The 15058-nt window shown below is 44.5% G+C and overlaps 1 protein-coding gene across 1 annotated transcript in view; it reads left to right on the top strand.

The window, feature by feature from the left end:
• The first annotated feature begins 6568 nt into the window (after positions 1-6568).
• Positions 6569-15058, top strand: part of Rnf125 (ring finger protein 125) — a 42745-nt gene continuing 34255 nt past the window's right edge. Inside the window, exon 1 of the mRNA NM_026301.3 lies at positions 6569-6711. The gene's annotated coding sequence lies outside the window, so the exon portion shown is untranslated. The remainder of the gene's footprint in view (positions 6712-15058) is intronic.

Genomic DNA, 15058 nt, shown 5'->3' on the forward strand with positions numbered 1-15058 from the left:
AAAAACCCAGTGCCTACTTATAAGCAAACCAGATGTGTTTGTTGTAATTTTTATGAGAATTGGAAGAGAAAGCTTTAACCATGTCAAGCTGAGAAAATCAAAAGAAACTTAGGCAAGAGGTAGGGTGTCAGTTCTGATGAACTTCTCTGGGGCAGTGGTGTTTTTAGAAGGGGGGGGGGGGGCTCTCGAAGCCCAGGGCTGAGCTCAGACTCTATGGAGCTGATAGTGTCAAATCCTGATCTTCCCAGTGCTGCCTCCAAGGGGCTGGATTAGAGGATGTTGGTGGCAGCTGCCCCAGGACTTCTTCTTTCCAGTGTGTTTCTTATCAGTCTCTTAATGAGTTTGTGAGCTCAGTTTTCCTTTTCATGTGGGTACAGAAGGGACAAGAGGTCCTATGTCACTCAGCCAGTGGTGAGGACTTGGGACTCAAACTTCTCTCAGAGTTTTTCTTTTTTTCCAGATGAGGGGAAGGTTCTGAGTTCAAATCCAAGTACCCACATGGCCAGCTCACAATTCTCTGTAACTCCAGGGATTGCACCCCCTCCTCTGGCCTCTGTGGGCATGAGGCAAGGATATGCACAGACATACATACAGCCAAAATACCCACACATATGAACTTCATAAAGGCGAAAGGAGAAGGAACTGAAACAAGAAGGCCTAGATGAACTGTGAACTAGAAAGATCAACAAGAGGTGTGTACAAGGCAAGCGCTTCTAGCTTGGCCCAGTTTAACTCCTGGGTGCACAGCCTTATCTGCTTGGCCTTGGGCTGCTTCGTTATCACTCGGACCCAGAGTTCTCCTTGGGAAATGTATTTCCTTTGTGGTTGAACTTTGTGATGGACTCCCCACCCCCAAATCCTTTTCACCTCACCTCATCAAACTAAGCTAATCACGAGAACCCTGTTTTCTTTGCTGATAAGAGGAGCAGGGAAGGCAAATAAAATATGAGAAGAGATGCTATGGATTGAGCCATGTTCAAACACAACTAATTTGTTGCAAAGGTACCTGAATAAGGCCCTTGGGTCACATGCAAGGCCAGTAGGAATTGTCTCCTTGTTGTCCTGTTTTTCAAGGGCACACATGTTCCCGTTTTCTGCTACCTTTGGTGTACTGGGAGGACAGATACACTAGAGAAACTACAACCCTCTACCGGTCCACAGGTGGGAGCTTATGCTGAAGGATGTCCTTAACTGTTGACATTCTCTCCAGATTTGGCTGTCAGAATTGGCTAGTGTAAAGCTCACTTTTCTGCCCCCAGACTAGTTGATTATTGGCAGGAGCAGAGGGCTGTGTTTGAACTTTTGACAACATGTTATCCTCAGAATTTTGGAAAACACCCAGAAGAACTGTAGGCATACATTTCTTGCAACCTACTTTTAATAAGGGTTCAACCTCTCTTCTAGCCCACCACCCGGCAGAGGTAGTGCAAAAGCTATTAGGATATGTGGGAAGTGGATCTGTTCAGCAACAGTTCTTTGGGGAGCATTGCAGTCCTGCAGCAAACACCAAATACAACTTAGCAGCTGCTTACCAGTCCACTAGGCAGACAAACACCAGGCATGAACCAGCAGCTACATTCCAGTCCTTTCAACAATCAGACACCAGACAGCTGTAGTTCAGTCCTGAAGAAACTGCCAGGCTCCCCAACCAGTCTGGGTAGAGGCTACTGAAGCGGTAAGTTGAGTTACCACAAGTTGAGCTCAACAACTCTATGTAGGCAAACTGATACACGTGTGCCTTTAGTGAAGAATAGTGAGGCAGAGCAAACCAAAGCTCAGTGCTTATCTCCCACTGTCTGTGGGGTCATATTTATACTCCTTCATCAAGGGTCCTTTCACGTGTCTGCTATATCCAAACATCCTCTCACCCATGTCTGTTTCAGGGAAACAGCCTTTCACATGTCTGCTTTAGCAAGATATCCTTTCACCTGTGTGCCCCAGCAAAACATTTGATATAACTTTCCCAAGAACTAGAACTTTCCACTTCAAAGAACTGGTGAGGATCCCAGTATGGCTCTGAGGCCAGGAAGGGAAAGAACTGTGTGTGTTGTATGCTTAAGAAGAAAATGCTTGGAAGTAGAAGGTGGAGGCCCTCAAAATGGAATCGGTGCCCCATAAGAGGAAAGCATGGGATGGAGTCGCTTGGTGGTTAAAAGCAAATGTACAAGTGCATGCTATGCTAGTTCATCTCAGCACTCTGGAGGCAGAGCCAGGCAGATCTCCGAGTTTGAGGACAGCCTGGTAAACAGAGAGAGTTCAGCCAGAGCAACACAGAGAAATCCTGCCTCAAAAAGAAAAAACAAAAACAAAACAATCAAGCAAACAAACAAAACAAAGAAAAAAAAAAAACAGAACACATATACAGCTCTTGTCAAGGACCCAATTTTGTTTCCCAGCACCCACTTGACACAGCTCCAGGAGAGCCACTGCCATCTTTTGGCCACCATAGGTACTGCACCATATATGTATAGGTAAATCGCTTTCCTTTCTTTCTTCTTCCTTCTCCCTTTATCCCTAACCACCCCCATACCCCCCCCCACCCCGCTCTTAAAATTTATATTCTACTTGACAGAGAAGAGATCAAAAGTCCTAGGGCTGCAAGGATTTCAGCAGCTAAAGGCACTTGCCACCTATCCTGACAACCTGAGTCCAGTTCCCAGAACCCAGAAGATGGAAAGAAGAAAATCGACTAACAGCTTCCTTCCGTTCTTTTCCTTCTGTTTGTTATGTTCAATTCCAATGTGTTAGTTTTCGTTTTATTTTGTTATATTATATTTTATTATTATCCCTTAGAAGCCTGTTTTCTAATGAGAGAAAGGTGGTGGGTCCAGATGAGAAGGTGGGAGAACTGGGAGAAGCAAAGAGAAAAACACTGTAACTAGCCCATATTATGTGAGGGAAGAAAGTATCTATTTTCTTTTACTTTTTAAAAAAATTGCTTATTGTAGCTGTGTTCAGACACACCAGAAGAGGGCATTAGATCCCATTACAGATCCCATTACAGATGGTTGCGAGCCACCATGTGGTTGCTGAGAATTGAACTCAGGATCTCTGGCAAAGCAGTCAATGCTCTTCACCACCGAGCCATCTCTCCAGCCCTGAAAGTATCTATTTTCAATAAACAGGGAAAAAAGTTGTCTTCTGACCTCCACATTTGAACTATTGCACAGGTAAGTATGTGTGCATGTTTGTGTGTGCACGTACACACACATATAATAATTTAAAAACATAGTTATTAAACATAAACACTTTTTGAAAAGTGACATAAATGTTGAACTTCAGTCTCTCCCCCCCCCCCCCCCCCTGTGGTCCTGCTAAGTGAGGCAGATCGTTCTACCTTAGAAGCACCCTCAAATGTTCTCTGTGTTCTCATTAATGTCTGTCTTTCCATCTCTCTGGAATATACTGGGGTTTTATTATAATTAAGTAATTGGCTGTCTGGCTTTTTGTTGTTTTGAGACAGGGTCTTTCTATGTAGCCCTAACTGGCCTGGAACTCACTATGTAGACCAGGCTGGCCTGAAACTCACAGAGATCCATCTGCTCTGCCTCTCTCTGTCTCTGCCTCTGGAGTCCTAGGACCACAGGTACCATACCCAGTTGGAATATACATTTATTACATCTTTTGTTTAAACATTACTATTTTAGCAGTGACAAGCAGTAAAAACCAAAGGTTTCTTTAGTTCTCTTTCAGCTCTACTTTGTTTAAAGATACAAGACAGCTTAACTGTATATTTAAAGCAAGCTAATCATTGAAAACTCTTCCTGAAGCACACTGTTTACTTCACTGTGAGCAAGCTTCTAAACAAAACTGAGGTAGCCAGGAAGATGGCTGTGCTGGGCCACTGGGACAGAGCTTCCTGGAATTGTTGAAGTTGGTAACTAAGCTACTCTCCATGGTGGAATTGTTAAGGTTTTCTATTTTTGTCAAGTTGTAGCTTTAAGTCTTGAAAACTATTCAGTCCTTGACGACTTCTGACATCATTTCCTTATTATTACGGAGAATGTAAACTAGATTAAGTTAACAGTTATGGTCCTAAAGCGAATGTGAAGGGATGTGCCAGACATCGCCCCAAAGATGTCCCTTGTGACATCACCATAGCAGAAGAGGTGAAAACAAACTGTTCTGTGACAGGGGACAATGTGGCTGAGATGTGTGGTAAAACTCTATTGAACTGATAGGCCCAGATTTATAATATGAGTTAATAAATACGTTTTCGGGGTGGAGAGGTGGCTCAGCAGTTAAGAGCACTGACTGCTCTTCCAGAGGTCCTGAGTTCAATTCCCAGCAACCACATGGTGGCTCACAACCATCTGTAATGGGATCTGATGCCCTCTTCTGGTGTGTCTGAAGACAGCTACAGTGTACTCACATAAAATAAATAATTTTAATAAATAAATAAGTACGTTTTCTATCAAAAAATACAGTTCAGGGGGCTGGAGAGATGGCTTAGTGGTTAAGAGCACTGACTGCACTTCCGAAGGTCCTGAGTTCAAATCCCAGCAACCACACGGTGGCTCACAACCATCTGTAATGAGATCTGACGCCCTCTTCTGATGTGTCTGAAGACAGCTACAGTGTACTTACATATAATAAATAAAACTTTAAAAAAGAAAAATAAATACAGTTCAGTTTACTTCACGTGCAAGACCCTAAGTTCACACACAAGGGCTGGGGGTAGCCTGCAAAGACCTGCAGCAACACCCAGCAGCGTGAAGTCGCTGGAGCATGATGGGAGTGGCAGGAATGAGCTCCGGTCTTGTGACAACTTCCAAAACAACTAGTTAGAGTGACAAGGGACAGAATAAATAAATGTTGCAATCTGAGGACGATACAATGTCATTTGAATATGGTTTCTGAAGGGTTTGGTAGGAGGCAGGGGAAAGGTCTAAAGTAGTCCAAGGTATCTCAAACTCAATGCACGTCCAAGGTTTGCCTCTGTTAGGAAGGTATCTCACAAAGAACCAGTCAAAGCAAGTCACCTCGGCAATTTCTCCTTGCAAGGCAGGTGTTCCACAACCCAACCCGGCTAGCAATAGCCCACCACCCGGCAGAGGTGGAGCATCCCTCACCACGAAGGTTGGAGCTCAGTTTCACAATCCGAGGCAATTAGTTAATAAATAATCAGTACAGAGAAAATGAAGGGAAGGGAGAGGCATGAGCCTCTGTGAGTTACATAGTCCTGGGATGCAGCAGGACCTTTTTATAATCAGAAGTCTGTAAGGTGGAGAGAACGGAAGAGCTGCATAAAGTTTTACAAGGTTGGAGGAGCTTTGTGGAAGCCTCTGGAGACCTAGTCCCCTTTGATGGGGAAAACATGTTTCTCACACTTTGTCCTGCTGACCCTGAACCCAAGCGCTGGGATTACAGGCATGGATCACCATACCTGCTTTTCTTTCTTGCTAGAAAGGAACCCGGAGCATACTGTATACTGCATAGGCTTGTTACCAAAGTGGCTAAGTATCTAGGCTGAGTTCTTGTCTCTTATAAGAAAATAAACCAGCACTTTGGTGCCGAAAGAGGAAGATTATACATGGAAGAGAAAGAAATGACAAAGGAGGAAGAAGGAATGGGGGAGAATGGGAAGAAGAACATACAGGGGAAAATAGAAGGAGAAAGAAATGGAGTGAGATTTACCCACCTATGATCCCAGCTTGGGGATGTGGAGTCAGGAAGATTTAGAGTTCAAGGTCATCTTCAGCTGTTTTGCAAAACTTGAGGTCAGCCTGAGCTACAAGAGACCCTACTTCAGTCTTCCCTCAGAGGAGGTTTGGGAGGAGGGAGAAATGTAAATGAGGAGTAATTGTTACGTAAACGATTACAGGAAATTCCCAGTCCCATTCAATATCTCGTTCACATTTAAGACCTTGAATTAAAAGAAAAAAAAAAAAAGCCGGGCATGGTGGCGCACCCCTTGATCCCAGCACTTGGGAGGCAGAGGCTGGTTGATTTCTGAGTTCGAGGCCAGCCTGGTCTACAAAGTGAGTTCCAGGACAGCCAGGGCTATACAGAGAAATCCTGTCTCGATATTCATCACTTCACGGGCACTGGAGCCTAGTTCTTTGGAATTCCAGCAGGTGCTGAGACATCCAGCCTTGTGGGACTGAGCAACTACTGGATTCTTGAACTTTCCATCCACAGCCAGCCATGGTTGGATTATCTAAACCTGATCCCCTAGCTCACACTGGTGTTAAGTGTCACAGCAGGGAGGGACAGCAAGGGAGCCAAGCCCAGGATCCTCATGTGACAAGACCTCCTGGGCTTTTTTTTTTCTTTCTTTTCTTTTCTTTTTTTTTTTTTTTTTTTGGGGGGGGGGGGGTGTCGAGACAGGGTTTCTCTGTATATCCCGGAACTCACTTTGTAGACCAGGCTGGCCTCGAACTCAGAAATCCACCTGCCTCTGCCGCCCGAGTTCCGAAATTAAAGGTGTGCCACCATGCCCAGCTTCTCCTGGGCTTTTTGTTGTAGCTGTTTCCAAACTTGGATGGCGCTTGCCACGTGTCTGACCCCTCCCCTAACCCCGCCCCCTACTTCACAGGCCGGTACTGATCATCTTGGAGCTGGGGATGCAAACCGGCAGCCTTTGGCTCAGAGACCCCTCTGCCCTGCTGCAGAGGACTGAGATTTAAGGTGGTGGCCAACATGGCCACCTTTTACTCTTCCCCTCACTGTCAAATGCCTCTGTCCACTCCTTCGTCCATAATGGAGATGGTGAGTCACATAAGGCTTCTGAGTTTTGCATGTCACAGCTAACGCAAGAGAAATGTTTTCTGCTTTCTCTGTCTTTTGCAATCTCTCTACCTAAATTTCGAAATTCCCGCAGAATAAACTGAGCCTAGATGGAGTCAGGCAGCTACCTTGAGCTGGTAAACAGTAGCTAGTAGGGTCAGGGGAGGTCCAGGTCGAGGCCACTGCTTGAGTAGTGGCTCCAGGGGATCTGAAAAAGACAGATTGGGTGTGAGAACAGTATCAGGAAAAGAAGTTTCCAGCAACAATCGGGTTGACAACAAGGACCAGAAGCAGAGACGCTCAAAGCGTTTAGCAAAGTCCTGGGAACTCGGATGAAATTATTCTCCTTAAATTTTGTATTGTAAAACAGAAAGTATAGCACAGAAGTTAACAAATAGAAACTGTTATTCCACAGACCCGAGGCTGTATTTGGGTTGTGAGGCTTATCAGCGTCTGTGTTTGTGCTAGTTATTTGAGCTCAAGTGGGGTTGGTATCACTGTCAGATGGTTAGAGGTGAGCCAGTTACCTGTACGATATATGTATATGATTATATATTATATGTTATATATTATGTAATATAATCTATAGTAAGCAATATACAATATACTCAGCACTTAGTGGCACACAGTAAAAATTCCATAAAAATAACTGAGGGGTGGCAATAAAGATACTTGCCGCTAAGTCTGATGACAGAATTCAATGCCCTGGAAGGAGAGAACCAATTCCTGCAAATTGTCCCCTGACCTCCACAGTGTGCTATGTTCCTTCCCCATGCAATAACTAAAAAAGTACATTAAAAGTAGCTGATAATATTTGTAAATTTTTCTTAAACAGTTGAAGTATATGTTAAAAAATTATAGACAGGGCTCGGGATGCAGCTCAAGGCCCTGGATTTAATCCCATTCAGTGCTATATAAACCAGGGTATGGTGGCAGTGGCCTCTAACTCAGGGAGGGTAGAGGTGTGGCTACAAGGACTAGAAAATGAAGGACTGTTTCAGCAACAGCGAATTTCCCAAGCTAAGTACTGCTACCTGAGACACACCCCCTCACCCTACCCCAAGTCAAAACAAAACAAACTGAAAAACTGAGCGGGAGTGGGGGTAGGGGTGGGGTGAGGACATGGTAACACAGACTTGCCATTCCAACATCCTGGAAGCTGAGTCAGGATGATTGCCACAGTTGGCCTACATAGGAAATTCCGTGTCAGTCAGGAGTAGAGCACGAGACCTTACCTCAAACAAATAAGTAAAAGTGTATAGGTTGAGGGAGGTAGCCCTAGGTTCAACCCCCAAAACCAAAATAAAATTAAAATACAGCTTGCTTGTTTGGGTGGATACATGCCTCACGCAGCCCAGTTTGGCCTCAAGCTCAGTATATGGTCCAGGGTGACCTTGATTTTCAGCCTCCACCTTAGTGCTGGGGTTACAGACACATGCCACTCTTTTAGTTTCCGTGGTAGTGGGGATGAAACCCAGGGCTTCAGGCAGAGCAGGCAGGCATCATACCAAATACCATTTTTAACAATGGGCTAAATAAACACGAAAAGGGCTGGGCATTTTGTCTGCTTTGTCTGAACCAAGTTATCAGTCCTGGGTACCAAAGGAAGCCACCCTGACTGAGCCCTGAGGACATCCGCTGCTTTCTTTGATGGATGTCTGTGGTTCCTGCTTTGCAGTTAGCTTTGCCGCAAAAAGCAAGACGCTGGTATTGATTGCCTGCAGAGGAGTATGCTCACAGATCTGACTACCGCAGAACCATTAACAACGCCACCCCCACCCCGCCCCGCCCTTGTTGGCATTGATTTCCCACTGTCTTTCTTAAGAGAGGGGCCTTGAGCCTTGAAGTAAAGGAAATGCTGAGCCTGCCGCTAAGAAGCACCTGCTTTTTCTCTATTCACTGTGACAGCACCGCAGAAGCAGGAAATGGGCACTGCCATGTCATATAAAACGCCATTCTGTAGGACGGAGGCAATATAAAAAACATTAAATATGACAGAAGCCCAGGTGGGAGAGCAGCAACTGTCTGAGCCCAGTGGGAGCAACTCAGTAAGGGCCTATCTATAAAATAAAATTAAGAAATTCTTTTTTGAAGGGTAGTGGTGGCACACACCTTTAATCCCAGCACTTGGGAGGCAGAGACAGGCAGATTTCTGAGTTCGAGGCCAGCCTGGTCTACAGACTGAGTTTCAGGACAGCCAGAGCTATACAGAGAAACCCTGCCTCGGAAAACCAAAAAAAAAAAAAAAGAAAAACCAAAACGAAAAAGAGATTGTTTTTCATATTATTTCTCAGATCTTGTATGTTTCAGCAGCCTAGTGATTCAGTTTTTGTTGACTGCCTGTTATGTATGTGCAAGGTTCTGGTGTGTGGTTTTTTTTGTTTTTTTGTTTTTGTTTTGTTTTTGCTTTTGTTTTTTGGTTGTTTTGGATTTGATTGCTTACATTGGGGTTGGCTAATTGGATTTTGGTTACGGGGATCTTAAAGATTACATTTATTTGCGTATTTGGTGGCAGTGAGGGTGGGGAGAGAGCCACAGCATGCATTTGGAAGCCAGAGGGCAGCTTGCAAGAGTCAGTTCTTTATCATGTGAGTTCTAGGACCCAACTGAGGTCAGCAGGCTTGGTAGCAAGTGCTGGCTGTATTTTGTTTTGTTCCATTTGATGTTTTTCTTTTTCCTCCCTCCCTCCCTCCCTCCCTCCCTCCCTCCCTCCCTCCCTCCCTCCCTCCCTCCCTTCTTTCTTTCTTTCTTTCTTTCTTTCTTTCTTTCTTTCTTTCTTTCTTTCTTTCTTTCTCAGCAGGGGTTACCCTATGTAACACTGTAGCACTGACTAGTCTGGACCTGAATGTGTAGACAGAGTTGGCTCTGAACTCCTAAAGACTCTCCCTCCGCCCCTCAAACACCGGGACTGACAGCAGATGCCACCATACTTGGCCTGATGATCTTAACTGTCAGTAGAATCCAAAGGATCCTCCGAAATGCACGTAGTAAAATAGTGTGCCATCTGGTCATTTCCTTGTTAACTCCTGTGTAACTATATAGCTCCTTCCTCCTTTCTAAGTTAGTCCAGGTTGTCCTTGAACTCGATATGTACTCGAGAGTTGAGGATGCCGGAGGACAGCACTCCTGCTGCCACCTCCCGAGCAGGGACGCTATGGGTTTGGCGATTTACTTCACCTAAGCACTCTCCCGACCGAATTACATCTCTAGTCTCAGACTTTGAATTCTACATTTTTCTTCTACTTATGAGTTCTGAGACTATATAGTCATATGCTAGTGTTCCCAGATTTTTTTTCTTGGATCACACCCAGGACTTTGCCTGTCAAACTTATACCCATATACCCTCAGCCCAAATTAATTATCAATTGACATATAAGTTCGCACATTTCTGAGATTTTATTTTATTGTGTCATGTTAAAATATTATGTATATATTCTGTACAGGGAAAACACTTTTCTTTTTTTTTTTTTTGTATGCTGCCTATCACTGAAATATTTTCTTTTTTTTTTTGTTCTTTTTTTATTACATATTTTCTTTATATACATTTCAAATGCTATCCCGAAAGTTCCCTATACCCTCCCCTACCCACCCACTCCCACTTCTTGGCCCTGGCAATCCCCTGTACTGGGGCATATAAAGTTTGCAATACCAAGGGGCCTCTCTTCCCAGTGATGGCCAACTAGGCCATCTTCTGCTACAAATGCAGCTAGAGATATGAGCTCTGAGGGTACTGGTTAGTTCATATTTTGTTTCACCTATAGGGTTGCAGACCCCTTCAGCTCCTTGGGTGATTTCTCTAGCTTCTCCATTGGGGGCCCTGTGTTCCACCTTATAGATGACTGTGAGCATCCACTTCTGTATTTGCCAGGCACTAGCATAGCCTCATATGAGACAGCTTTAACAGGGTCCCTTCAGCAAAATCTTTCTGGGTTTGGTGGCTGATTATGAGATGGATCTCCAGGTGGGGTAGTCTCTGGATAGTCCATTCTTTCATTTAGCTTCCAATGAAAGAGTAGTAAACTCAGTGCTCCAAGGTATGCTAATCATTAAACAGATATCGACATTCCTCCACCTACCCGCTTCCTGGGTTCAAGGAGTGTTCATTCAAAGAAAGTCACCCTGACCCACCCTGGCCATTGCTGAAACCTGCTACGCAAAGGTGCTATTGTTAGGGGCTCTTAGAAACTGTCTTGAGAAATAACCCTCACAATTACCAGGTATTCCTTGTGACACCTGTGACTTTGTACTTCCTTGTGATTCTTAACTGGTATTTTTGGTATCTTCCAACAACGCCCTCCCCACTTCCTTGAGTTGTGGTTTCTTCCTTTAAATACCCCCTTATCCAGCTACTCGGGGCACCACAGTCCTCTACCCCTGCGTGGTGTATGACCATGGGCCCCGAGAGCGCTCTTAAATATAAATCCTCTTGCAGTTTGCAGCAAGACCATTTCTCGTTGGTGATTTTGGGGTGTCGCCTCTCCTGAGTCAGAACGTGGGGGAGTTCTCACGTTGTGGGTCTTTCACCAGCTTTGTCTCTGTAACTCCTTTCTTGGGTATTTTGTTCCCTATTCTAAGGAGGAATGAAGTATCCACCCATTGGTCTTCCCTCTTCTTGATTTTCTTGTGTTTTGCAAAAAAACACTTTTCTTTGTTCTTGTGTTTTTTTTTGGTCTTTCAAGACAAACTATTTAGTGCAACTCTCCAAGCAGGCTAGCCTCAAACTCAAAGATTATTATGTCCCACTCGACTGGCAAGAAAGACGCAACAAGCTGGAATCTTCTGTGACAAAAGCTTTATTCCTTACTTCTTCAGGAGCAAGAGAGAGAATGGCAAAACCCCGTCCCTTTTAAGGAGAATTATCCTCCGCCTAGGACGTGTCACTCCCTGATTGGCTGCAGCCCATTGGCCGAGTTGTCGTCACAGGGAAGGCAGAGCACATGGAGTGGAGAACTACTCTGGCACATGCGCAGATTATTTGTTTACCACTTAGAACACAGGATGTCAGCGCCATCTTGTAACGGCGAATGTGAGGGCGGCTCCCCACAAAAGATTCCCGTTTCTGCATTCCTGTTTCATGCCAAGGATGGGCCTCAGCGTGGAGAGGGGTTCTGAGAGAAGGGGTGTCTGGCAGCAGTGAAACGATCCAAGTTAAATCATGGGTCCAAGCTGACGGCCTGTGTTCTGCTTGATACAGCTTTTCCAGTCTACTTCACTCTATGTTCTGCTTTCTCTCTGGAGAGTTCTCTATATTCTGCTTGCTCGATATTCTAAGAGAACTCTCTGTTCATGTCCTGCTGTCTACCTCTGTGTGTGTGTGTGTGTGTGTGAGTTCTCTAGGCATTTCTCTCTTTTTACCCTAAAATTTGCATCAAGAGGTCCCAGCCCTTTGATTTCTAGGATGACAAGCCTACTTTTTTTTTTTTTTCCCTTAATGTTGCAAAAGAATTCAGAGCTGTGCTTTTGTTAAGCAGTTAAACCAGTTGGGTGGCACCTGCCCTAAAATTACCATTTCTACAACACCTGGGCCAAATCCTGCTCTGTCCTAAAATGACCTTGAACTCAGTAATCTGCCTTCTTTTGTATCTCCCTGCCTTTGCATCTTTCTAACCAGCTGGCTCTTAGTGTAGCTGTCTTGCTCTTTTAGATTCATTAAGCACCCCCCCATTCATATTGCATCCTTATACTTTTTGCATAGTAGAGAAATCATATTTGCAAACCCATGTATTAAGACCTCTTTCCCGCCGGGCGTGGTAGTACACGTCTTTAATCCCAGCACTCAAGAGGCAGAGGCAGGCGGGTTTCTGAGTTTGAGGCCAGCCTAGTCTACAAAGTGAGTTCCAGGACAGCCAGGGCTATACAGAGAAACCCCGTTTCGGGGGGGGGGGGGGACGACGACAAACCAAACCTCTTTCCCATCGCCTTAAGGGCTGTCCTGATGGTCCCAGTGTTTATCATTTTGCTGAGATCAGTCACATCCTTGACTCCTATTTCTTTTCTTTTCTTTTTTCTTTTTTTTTTTTAATTTAGGTGAGTACACTGTAGGAGTCTTCAGACACACCAGGAGAGGCCATCAGATCTCCTTACAGGTGGTTGTGAACCACCATGTGGTTGCTGGGAATTGAACTCAGGACCTCTGGAAGAACAGTCAGTGCTCTTAACCATTGAGACATTTCTCCAGCCCTTGACTCCTATTTCTAACTATCATGGCGTCATTAATGTTAACAGGGAGGACATTCCTTGGAAAGAGTCCTGCGTTGCTAGTTGGTCAAGAAAATATACACATTATTACACAAACAAACCTTATGCCCACTGCAGCCATCCACACTCCTGGAGGCTCACACCAGGTTCCTATCTCAGGAGCAGGACCCATGTCACTTTGCCCCCACAAGGGCCATGCTGGGTATGACACACTGGAACTAAGGTATTCTGGATTTATTTTTGTCCCTTTGAAGGAAAAGGTCTCAATGCATAGCTCAGGCTTGACTCAGATTTATTACGTAGCACGGACCAACCTCAAACTTCTGATCCCCCTGCCTCAGCCTCCGAAGCTTTGGCCTTTTGGCATGTGTCCTTTTCAGACATTTGCTATTACTTTGTGTAGTGGCCCTTAATTTACTTTAGCAGGATGGTCTTTGATGAAGCTCAGATATAAAGATATGCCTTGAAGAATTATGGATAAAAATGTTAAATATATCAAATTTTCATATGATCTTTTATATTTAAGACTCTGGGGAGCCTTAGCTTACCAGGGACCCCCCTGAGTGAACCACGTGGCCAGAATTGATGCAAAAAGCAAGAGAAATTTATTGTCCCAGTGCACTGGGGTTGTCCCAGGTTGTCTAAGTGTTTTGTGACCTTCCCAAAGTTCCTAAGCTGACCTTTTCAGTATACGCACACTATTGTTTTCATAAACTTTTATTGCCAGCGATGATGTGTTATCTTGGTATTTTGCATTGAAGAGGGGGTAGCACATTTCACAAGCCATGACTGCCCTGGAGCTCACTGGGTAGCCAAAGATGACCTCCAACTTCTGATCTTCCAGCCTCTACCTCGTACCAGTTTGACTTAATGCTTTCCTTTTAATGTCCTCAAAATAAGAAAGTAGGGCCGGGCATGGTGGCCCACGCCTTTAATCCCAGCACTTGGGAGGCAGAGGCAGGCGGATTTCTGAGTTCTCGAGGCCAGCCTGGTCTACAGAGCGAGTTCCAGGACATCCAGGACTACACAGAGAAACCCTGTCTCGAAAAACAAAAACAAAAAAACCCCAAACAAACAAATAAAGAAAAAGAAAGTAAGTCTGGTGCCCACTGACATGATGTATCTTCCTTCAGAGTCTGCTAGCAGTTGTAACAGGGTAGGGGATGCTCCTCCTCAGCTAACAAGATGCTGAGGCTGGCAAGTTTAGGTGTGAACCTAGCATAGTGTCTATGGACCATAATTACTAAGTGGACCACACCTACTCACTGCCTCCACGCTGTCCTGCTTTCGTATTTATGTAGAACCAAATGACCAAAAGCTCACAGGATAGGGGAGGAGCCAAACCTAACACTGTTTTGACATATCTTTATTTTTCTGTTCTTGGGAAGGTCTGGGAGGAGGGGGAAGAGCTGCAGTCAGGATATGACGATGATGGTGATGACGATGATAATAATGGTGGTGGTGGGTGATGGGGGTGGTGGTGGTGGTAGTAATGATGATGATGATGAGAAATCTTCTTTTTCTGGTTTCCTTCCACATTTGAGAATAATACAAACTGGGTTTCATATGGTTCGAGCAGTTTGAAATTTGAGGTGATTTTAAAAATGACAAGGTGACTGCAGTGCCACACACCAGTAATCCTAGCAATCAGATAGAAGCAGGAGGATCAGGAGTTCAAGCCACCCTCAGCATATGAAGTCAGTTCTCAATTCCTCTGCCCGCTCCATCCTTGGTACTGAGTGGCTTGCTGTCTCAAAGAGAACTAGGAAGAAGCTATATTTTAAAAAAAGTTTTTAGCTCTGCTCTTCCCAGAGTTTCATAAAATCCACATTTCATTTGCTCTTGACAGCTTTAGATCTTTAACATCTAACTGCTACCACAGTTTCCATGTATCCATTTCTCAACTGCTCTGTGTTTCTAATTATGGGGGCACAGACTATAAATAAACAGTGTCCCACGTCTATTTATGTACTCCAGTTTTCCATTTGTGAAATGGAATAGTAGAATTCATACATTCTTTTTTTTTTTTTTTTTTTTTTTTTTTTTTTTGAGACAGGGTTTCTCTGTGTAGCCCTGGCTGTCTTGGAACTCACTCTGTAGACCAGGCTGGCCTCAAACTCAGAAATCCACC

The sequence above is a fragment of the Mus musculus genome, chromosome 18 (genome assembly GCF_000001635.26).
Source record: "Mus musculus strain C57BL/6J chromosome 18, GRCm38.p6 C57BL/6J".
NCBI lineage: Eukaryota > Metazoa > Chordata > Mammalia > Rodentia > Muridae > Mus > Mus musculus.